Raw genomic sequence first — 10,441 nt, forward strand, 5'->3', positions numbered from 1 at the left:
TAGGTTCTTACTACATTTCCTGCCATTTTCAATCACGGAGGTTACCAGTGGAAAGTTCGGAAATGACCACAACACTGATAATATTTACAACTCCGGCTACTTTTTCGAAGCGTTTTCACATGAATTTGCTTTCAAATATTAGGAATTAGATTTATACAGCTCAAAATTTGTTTAGAAACACTGTAAGTAAGGACTATACTGTTTATGTTTACAATTGGAGGCCGAATTTCTCTGGCGTTTTCTGTGTGAATCAGTTAAAATGATGACGATTCCAGTATATATTTGTAGGAACACTGTCTAATCCTGGTCAAACTCTTCAAATACGCAATTATAGTTTCCAGAAATGAATAAAAACTTGTAAGAAACACTTGAAATAAAAGGAAATAGGTTATTACTACATTTCCTGCCATTTTCAATCACGGAGGTTACCAGTGGAAAGTTCGGAAATGACCACAACACTGATAATATTTACAACTCCGGCTACTTTTTGGAAGCGTTTTCACATGAATTTGCTTTCAAATATTAGGAATTAGATTTATTCAGCTCAAAATTTGTTTAGAAACACTGTAAGTAAGGACTATACTGTTTATGTTTACAATTGGAGGCCGAATTTCTCTGGCGTTTTCTGTGTGAATCAGTTAAAATGATGACGATTCCAGTATATAGTTGTGGGAACTCTCTCTAATTCTGGTCAAACTCTTCAAATACGCAATTATAGTTTCCAGAAATGATTAAAAACTTGTAAGAAACACTTGAAATAAAAGGAAATAGGTTCTGACTACATTTCCTGCCATTTTCAATCACGGAGGTTACCAGTGGAAAGTTCGGAAATGACCAGAAAACTGATAATATTTACAACTCCGGCTACTTTTTGGAAGCGTTTTCACATGAATTTGCTTTCAAATATTAGGAATTAGATTTATACAGCTCAAAATTTGTTTAGAAACACTGTAAGTAAGGACTATACTGTTTATGTTTACAATTGGAGGCCGAATTTCTCTGGCGTTTTCTGTGTGAATCAGTTAAAATGCTGACGATTCCAGTATATATTTGTAGGAACACTGTCTAATCCTGGTCAAACTCTCCAAATACGCAATTATAGTTTCCAGAAATGAATAAAAACTTGTAAGAAACACTTGAAATAAAAGTATATAGGTTCTTACTACATTTCCTGCCATTTTCAATCACGGAGGTTACCAGTGGAAAGTTCAGAAATGACCAGAAAACTGATAATATTTACAACTCCGGCTACTTTTTGGAAGCGTTTTCACTTGAATTTCGTTTCAAATATTAGGAATTAGGTTTATACAGCTCAAAACTTGTGTAGAAAGACGGTAAGTGAGGACTATACTGTTTATGTTTATAATTGGAGGCCGAATTTCTCTGGCGTTTTCTGTGTGGATAAGTTACAATGATGACGATTCGAGTATATAGTTGTGGGAACTCTCTCTAATTGTGGCAAAATTCTTCAAATACGCAATTATAGTTTCCCGAAATGATTAAAAACTTGTAAGAAACACTTGAAATAAAAGGATATAGGCTCTTACTACATTTCCTGCCATTTTCAATCACGGAGGTTACCAGTGGAAAGTTCGGAAATGACCACAACACTGATAATATTTACAACTCCGGCTACTTTTTGGAAGCGTTTTCACATGAATTTGCTTTCCAGTATTAGGAATTAGATTTATACAGCTCAAAATTTGTTTAGAAACACTGTAAGTAAGGACTATACTGTTTATGTTTACAATTGTGGGCCGAATTTCTCTGGCGTTTTCTTTGTGGATAAGTTACAATGATTACGATTCGAGTATATAGTTGTGGGAACTCTCTCTAATTGTGGCAAAACTATTCAAATACGCAATTATAGTTTCCCGAAATGATTAAAAACTTGTAAGAAACACTTGAAATAAAAGGTAATAGATTCATACTACATTTTCTGCCATTTTCATTCATGGAGGTTACCAGTGGAAAGCTTGGAAATGACCAGAAAACTGATAATATTTACAACTCCGATTAATTTAGGGAGCGTTTTGAATTCAATTTGTTTCAAATATTAGGAATTCAGGGTTATTCAGCTCAAAATTTGTTTAGAAACACTGTAAGTAAGGACTATACTGTTTATGTTTACAATTGGAGGCCGAATTTCTCTGGCGTTTTCTGTGTGAATCAGTTAAAATGATGACGATTCCAGTATATAGTTGTGGGAACTCTCTCTAATTGTGGTAAAACTCTTCAAATACGCAATTATAGTTTCCAGAAATGATTAAAAACTTGTAAGAAACACTTGAAATAAAAGGATATAGGCTCTTACTACATTTCCTGCCATTTTCAATCACGGAGGTTACCAGTGGAAAGTTTGGAAATGACCAGAAAACTGATAATATTTACAACTCCAGCTACTTTAGGAAGCGTTTTCACTTGAATTTGCTTTCAAATATAAGGAATTAGGTTTATGCAGCTCAAAATTTGTGTAAAAATACTGGAAGTGAGGACTATACTGTTTATGTTTATAATTGGAGGCCAAATTTCTCTGGCGTTTTCTGTGTGGATAAGTTATAATGCTGACTATTCGAGTATATAGTTGTAGGAACTCTCTCTAATTGTGGTAAAACTCTTCAAATACGCAATTATAGTTTCCCGAAATGATTAAAAACTTGTAAGAAACACTTGAAATAAAAGGTAATAGATTCATACTACATTTTCTGCCATTTTCATTCATGGAGGTTTCCAGTGGAAAGCTTGGAAATGACCAGAAAACTGATAATGTTTACCACTCCGATTAATTTAGGGAGCGTTTTCAATTCAATTTGTTTCAAATATTAGGAATTCAGGGTTATTCAGCTCAAAATTTGTTTAAAAACACTGTAACTTAGGACTATACTGTTTATGTTTACAATTGGAGGCCGAATTTCTCTGGCGTTTTCTGGGTGAATCAGTTAAAATGATGACGATTCCAGTATATACTTGTAGGAACACTCTCTAATTCTGGTCAAACTCACCAAATACGCAATTATAGTTTCCAGAAATGATTAAAAACTTGTAAGAAACACTTGAAATAAAAGGAAATAGGTTCTTACTACATTTCCTGCCATTTTCAATCACAGAGGTTACCAGTGGAAAGTTCAGAAATGACCACAACACTGATAATATTTACAACTCCGGCTACTTTTTGGAAGCGTTTTCACATGAATTTGCTTTCAAGTATTAGGAATTAGATTTATACAGCTCAAAATTTGTTTAGAAACACTGTAAGTAAGGACTATGCTGTTTATGTTTACAATTGAGGGCCAAATTTCTTTGGCGTTTTCTGTGTGGATAAGTTACAATGATGACGATTCGAGTATATAGTTGTGGGAACTCTCTCTAATTGTGGCAAAACTCTTCAAATACGCAATTATAGTTTCCCGAAATGATTAAAAACTTGTAAGAAACACTTGAAATAAAAGGATATAGGCTCTTACTACATTTCCTGCCATTTTCATTCATGGAGGTTACCAGTGGAAAGCTTGGAAATGACCAGAAAACTGATAATATTTACAACTCTGATTAATTTAGGGAGCGTTTTGAATTCAATTTGTTTCAAATATTAGGAATTCAGGGTTATTCAGCTCAAAATTTGTTTAGAAACACTGTAAGTAAGGACTATACTGTTTATGTTTACAATTGGAGGCCGAATTTCTCAGGCGTTTTCTGTGTGAATCGGTTAAAATGATGACGATTCCAGTATATAATTGTGGGAACTCTCTCTAATTCTGGTCAAACTCTTCAAATACGCAAATATAGTTTCCAGAAATGATTAAAAACTTGTAAGAAACACTTGAAATAAAAGGAAATAGGTTCTTACTACATTTCCTGCCGTTTTCAGTCACGGAGGTTCCCAGTGGAAAGTTCGGAAATGACCAGAAAACTGATAATATTTACAACTCCGGCTACTTTTTGGAAGCGTTTTCACTTGAATTTCGTTTCAAATATTAGGTATTAGGTTTATACAGCTCAAAACTTGTGTAGAAAGACTGTAAGTAAGGACTATGCTGTTTATGTTTACAATTGAGGGCCGAATTTCTCTGGCGTTTTCTGTGTGGATAAGTTACAATGATGACGATTCGAGTATATAGTTGTGGGAACTCTCTCTAATTGTGGCAAAACTCTTCAAATACGCAATTATAGTTTCCCGAAATGATTAAAAACTTGTAAGAAACACTTGGAATAAAAGGATATAGGCTCTTACTACATTTCCTGCCATTTTCATTCATGGAGGTTACCAGTGGATAGCTTGGAAATGACCAGAAAACTGATAATATTTACAACTCTGATTAATTTAGGGAGCGTATTGATTTCAATTTGTTTCAAATATTTGGAATTCAGGGTTATTCAGCTCAAAATTTGTTTAGAAACACTGTAAGTAAGGACTATACTGTTTATGTTTACAATTGGAGGCCGAATTTCTCTGGCGTTTTCTGTGTGAATCAGTTAAAATGATGACGATTCCAGTATATAGTTGTGGGAACTCTCTCTAATTCTGGTCAAACTCTTAAAATACGCAATTATAGTTTCCAGAAATGATTAAAAACTTGTAAGAAACACTTGAAATAAAAGGAAATAGGTTCTTACTACATTTCCTGCCATTTTCAATCACGGAGGTTACCAGTGGAAAGTTCGGAAATGACCAGAAAACTGATAATATTTACAACTCCGGCTACTTTTTGGAAGCGTTTTCACATGAATTTGCTTTCAAATATTAGGAATTAGATTTATACAGCTCAAAATTTGTTTAGAAACACTGTAAGTAAGGACTATGCTGTTTATGTTTACAATTGAGGGCCAAATTTCTTTGGCGTTTTCTGTGTGGATAAGTTACAATGATGACGATTCGAGTATATAGTTGTGGGAACTCTCTCTAATTGTGGCAAAACTCTTCAAATACGCAATTATAGTTTCCCGAAATGATTAAAAACTTGTAAGAAACACTTGAAATAAAAGGATATAGGCTCTTACTACATTTCCTGCCATTTTCATTCATGGAGGTTACCAGTGGAAAGCTTGGAAATGACCAGAAAACTGATAATATTTACAACTCTGATTAATTTAGGGAGCGTTTTGAATTCAATTTGTTTCAAATATTAGGAATTCAGGGTTATTCAGCTCAAAATTTGTTTAGAAACACTGTAAGTAAGGACTATACTGTTTATGTTTACAATTGGAGGCCGAATTTCTCAGGCGTTTTCTGTGTGAATCGGTTAAAATGATGACGATTCCAGTATATAATTGTGGGAACTCTCTCTAATTCTGGTCAAACTCTTCAAATACGCAAATATAGTTTCCAGAAATGATTAAAAACTTGTAAGAAACACTTGAAATAAAAGGAAATAGGTTCTTACTACATTTCCTGCCGTTTTCAGTCACGGAGGTTCCCAGTGGAAAGTTCGGAAATGACCAGAAAACTGATAATATTTACAACTCCGGCTACTTTTTGGAAGCGTTTTCACTTGAATTTCGTTTCAAATATTAGGTATTAGGTTTATACAGCTCAAAACTTGTGTAGAAAGACTGTAAGTAAGGACTATGCTGTTTATGTTTACAATTGAGGGCCGAATTTCTCTGGCGTTTTCTGTGTGGATAAGTTACAATGATGACGATTCGAGTATATAGTTGTGGGAACTCTCTCTAATTGTGGCAAAACTCTTCAAATACGCAATTATAGTTTCCCGAAATGATTAAAAACTTGTAAGAAACACTTGGAATAAAAGGATATAGGCTCTTACTACATTTCCTGCCATTTTCATTCATGGAGGTTACCAGTGGATAGCTTGGAAATGACCAGAAAACTGATAATATTTACAACTCTGATTAATTTAGGGAGCGTATTGATTTCAATTTGTTTCAAATATTTGGAATTCAGGGTTATTCAGCTCAAAATTTGTTTAGAAACACTGTAAGTAAGGACTATACTGTTTATGTTTACAATTGGAGGCCGAATTTCTCTGGCGTTTTCTGTGTGAATCAGTTAAAATGATGACGATTCCAGTATATAGTTGTGGGAACTCTCTCTAATTCTGGTCAAACTCTTCAAATACGCAATTATAGTTTCCAGAAATGATTAAAAACTTGTAAGAAACACTTGAAATAAAAGGAAATAGGTTCTTACTACATTTCCTGCCATTTTCAATCACGGAGGTTACCAGTGGAAAGTTCGGAAATGACCAGAAAACTGATAATATTTACAACTCCGGCTACTTTTTGGAAGCGTTTTCACATGAATTTGCTTTCAAATATTAGGAATTAGATTTATACAGCTCAAAATTTGTTTAGAAACACTGTAAGTAAGGACTATACTGTTTATGTTTACAATTGGAGGCCGAATTTCTCTGGCGTTTTCTGTGTGAATCAGTTAAAATGATGACGATTCCAGTATATATTTGTAGGAACACTGTCTAATCCTGGTCAAACTCTTCAAATACGCAATTATAGTTTCCAGAAATGAATAAAAACTTGTAAGAAACACTTGAAATAAAAGGAAATAGGTTATTACTACATTTCCTGCCATTTTCAATCACGGAGGTTACCAGTGGAAAGTTCGGAAATGACCACAACACTGATAATATTTACAACTCCGGCTACTTTTTGGAAGCGTTTTCACATGAATTTGCTTTCAAGTATTAGGAATTAGATTTATACAGCTCAAAATTTGTTTAGAAACACTGTAAGTAAGGACTATGCTGTTTATGTTTACAATTGAGGGCCGAATTTCTCTGGCGTTTTCTGTGTGGATAAGTTACAATGATGACGATTCGAGTATATAGTTGTGGGAACTCTCTCTAATTGTGGCAAAACTCTTCAAATACGCAATTATAGTTTCCCGAAATGATTAAAAACTTGTAAGAAACACTTGAAATAAAAGGATATAGGCTCTTACTATATTTCCTGCCATTTTCATTCATGGAGGTTACCAGTGGAAAGCTTGGAAATGACCAGAAAACTGATTATATTTACAACTCTGATTAATTTAGGGACCGTTTTGAATTCAATTTGTTTCAAATATTAGGAATTCAGGGTTATTCAGCTCAAAATTTGTTTAGAAACACTGTAAGTAAGGACTATACTGTTTATGTTTACAATTGGAGGCCGAATTTCTCTGGCGTTTTCGGTGTCAATCAGTTAAAATGATGACGATTCCAGTATATAGTTGTGGGAACTCTCTCTAATTCTGGTCAAACTCTTAAAATACGCAATTATAGTTTCCAGAAATGATTAAAAACTTGTAAGAAACACTTGAAATAAAAGGAAATAGGTTCTTACTACATTTCCTGCCATTTTCAATCACGGAGGTTACCAGTGGAAAGTTCGGAAATGACCACAACACTGATAATATTTACAACTCCGGCTACTTTTTGGAAGCGTTTTCACATGAATTTGCTTTCAAGTATTAGGAATTAGATTTATACAGCTCAAAATTCGTTTTGAAACACTGTAAGTAAGGACTATACTGTTTATGTTTACAATTGAGGGCCGAATTTCTCTGGCGTTTTCTGTGTGGATAAGTTACAATGATGACGATTCGAGTATATAGTTGTGGGAACTCTCTCTAATTGTGGCAAAACTCTTCAAATATGCAATTATAGTTTCCCGAAATGATTAAAAACTTGTAAGAAACACTTGAAATAAAAGGATATAGGCTCTTACTACATTTCCTGCCATTTTCATTCATGGAGGTTACCAGTGGAAAGCTTGGAAATGACCAGAAAACTGATAATATTTACAACTCTGATTAATTTAGGGAGCGTTTTGATTTCATTTTGTTTCAAATATTAGGAATTCAGGGTTATTCAGCTCAAAATTTGTTTAGAAACACTGTAAGTAAGGACTATACTGTTTATGTTTACAATTGGAGGCCGAATTTCTCTGGCGTTTTCTGTGTGAATCAGTTAAAATGATGACGATTCCAGTATATAGTTGTGGGAACTCTCTCTAATTCTGGTCAAACTCTTCAAATATGCAATTATAGTTTCCAGAAATGATTAAAAACTTGTAAGAAACACTTGAAATATAAGGAAATAGGTTCTTACTACATTTCCTGCCATTTTCAATCACGGAGGTTACCAGTGGAAAGTTCAGAAATGACCAGAAAACTGATAATATTTACAACTCCTGCTACTTTTTGGAAGCGTTTTCACATGAATTTGCTTTCAAATATTAGGAATTAGATTTATACAGCTCAAAATTTGTTTAGAAACACTGTAAGTAAGGACTATACTGTTTATGTTTACAATTGGAGGCCGAATTTCTCTGGCGTTTTCTGTGTGAATCAGTTAAAATGCTAAGGATTTCAGTATATATTTGTAGGAACACTGTCTAATCCTGGTCAAACTCTTCAAATACGCAATTATAGTTTCCAGAAATGAATAAAAACTTGTAAGAAACACTTGAAATAAAAGGAAATAGGTTCTTACTACATTTCCTGCCATTTTCAATCACGGAGGTTACCAGTGGAAAGTTCGGAAATGACCACAACACTGATAATATTTACAACTCCGGCTACTTTTTGGAAGCGTTTTCACATGAATTTGCTTTCAAATATTAGGAATTAGATTTATACAGCTCAAAATTTGTTTAGAAACACTGTAAGTAAGGACTATACTGTTTATGTTTACAATTGGAGGCCGAATTTCTCTGGCGTTTTCTGTGTGAATCAGTTAAAATGATGACGATTCCAGTATATAGTTGTGGGAACTCTCTCTAATTCTGGTCAAACTCTTCAAATACGCAATTATAGTTTCCAGAAATGATTAAAAACTTGTAAGAAACACTTGAAATAAAAGGAAATAGGTTCTTACTACATTTCCTGCCATTTTCAATCACGGAGGTTACCAGTGGAAAGTTCGGAAATGACCACAACACTGATAATATTTACAACTCCGGCTACTTTTTGGAAGCGTTTTCACATGAATTTGCTTTCAAGTATTAGGAATTAGATTTATACAGCTCAAAATTCGTTTTGAAACACTGTAAGTAAGGACTATACTGTTTATGTTTACTATTGAGGGCCGAATTTCTCTGGCGTTTTCTGTGTGGATAAGTTACAATGATGACGAATCGAGTATATAGTTGTGGGAACTCTCTCTAATTGTGGCAAAACTCTTCAAATATGCAATTATAGTTTCCCGAAATGATTAAAAACTTGTAAGAAACACTTGAAATAAAAGGATATAGGCTCTTACTACATGTCCTGCCATTTTCATTCATGGAGGTTACCAGTGGAAAGCTTGAAAATGACCAGAAAACTGATAATATTTACAACTCTGATTAATTTAGGGAGCGTTTTGATTTCAATTTGTTTCAAATATTAGGAATTCAGGGTTATTCAGCTCAAAATTTGTTTAGAAACACTGTAAGTAAGGACTATACTGTTTATGTTTACAATTGGAGGCCGAATTTCTCTGGCGTTTTCTGTGTGAATCAGTTAAAATGATGACGATTCCAGTATATAGTTGTGGGAACTCTCTCTAATTCTGGTCAAACTCTTCAAATACGCAATTATAGTTTCCAGAAATGATTAAAAACTTGTAAGAAACACTTGAAATATAAGGAAATAGGTTCTTACTACATTTCCTGCCATTTTCAATCACGGAGGTTACCAGTGGAAAGTTCGGAAATGACCAGAAAACTGATAATATTTACAACTCCGGCTACTTTTTGGAAGCGTTTTCACATGAATTTGCTTTCAAATATTAGGAATTAGATTTATACAGCTCAAAATTTGTTTAGAAACACTGTAAGTAAGGACTATACTGTTTATGTTTACAATTGGAGGCCGAATTTCTCTGGCGTTTTCTGTGTGAATCAGTTAAAATGCTGACGATTCCAGTATATATTTGTAGGAACACTGTCTAATCCTGGTCAAACTCTTCAAATACGCAATTATAGTTCCCAGAAATGAATAAAAACTTGTAAGAAACACTTGAAATAAAAGTATATAGGTTCTTACTACATTTCCTGCCATTTTCAATCACGGAGGTTACCAGTGGAAAGTTCGGAAATGACCAGAAAACTGATAATATTTACAACTCCGGCTACTTTTTGGAAGCGTTTTGACTTGAATTTCGTTTCAAATATTAGGAATTAGGTTTATACAGCTCAAAACTTGTGTAGAAAGACTGTAAGTGAGGACTATACTGTTTCTGTTTATAATTGGAGGCCGAATTTCTCTGGCGTTTTCTGTGTGGATAAGTTACAATGATGACGATTCGAGTATATAGTTGTGGGAACACTCTCTAATTCTGGTCAAACTCTTCAAATACGCAATTATAGTTTACAGAAATGATTAAAAACTTGTTAGAAACACTTGAAATAAAAGTATATAGGTTCTTACTACATTTCCTGCCATTTTCAATCACGGAGGTTACCAGTGGAAAGTTCGGAATTGACCAGAAAACTGATAATA

The sequence above is a fragment of the Myotis daubentonii genome, chromosome X, assembly GCF_963259705.1.
Source record: "Myotis daubentonii chromosome X, mMyoDau2.1, whole genome shotgun sequence".
NCBI lineage: Eukaryota > Metazoa > Chordata > Mammalia > Chiroptera > Vespertilionidae > Myotis > Myotis daubentonii.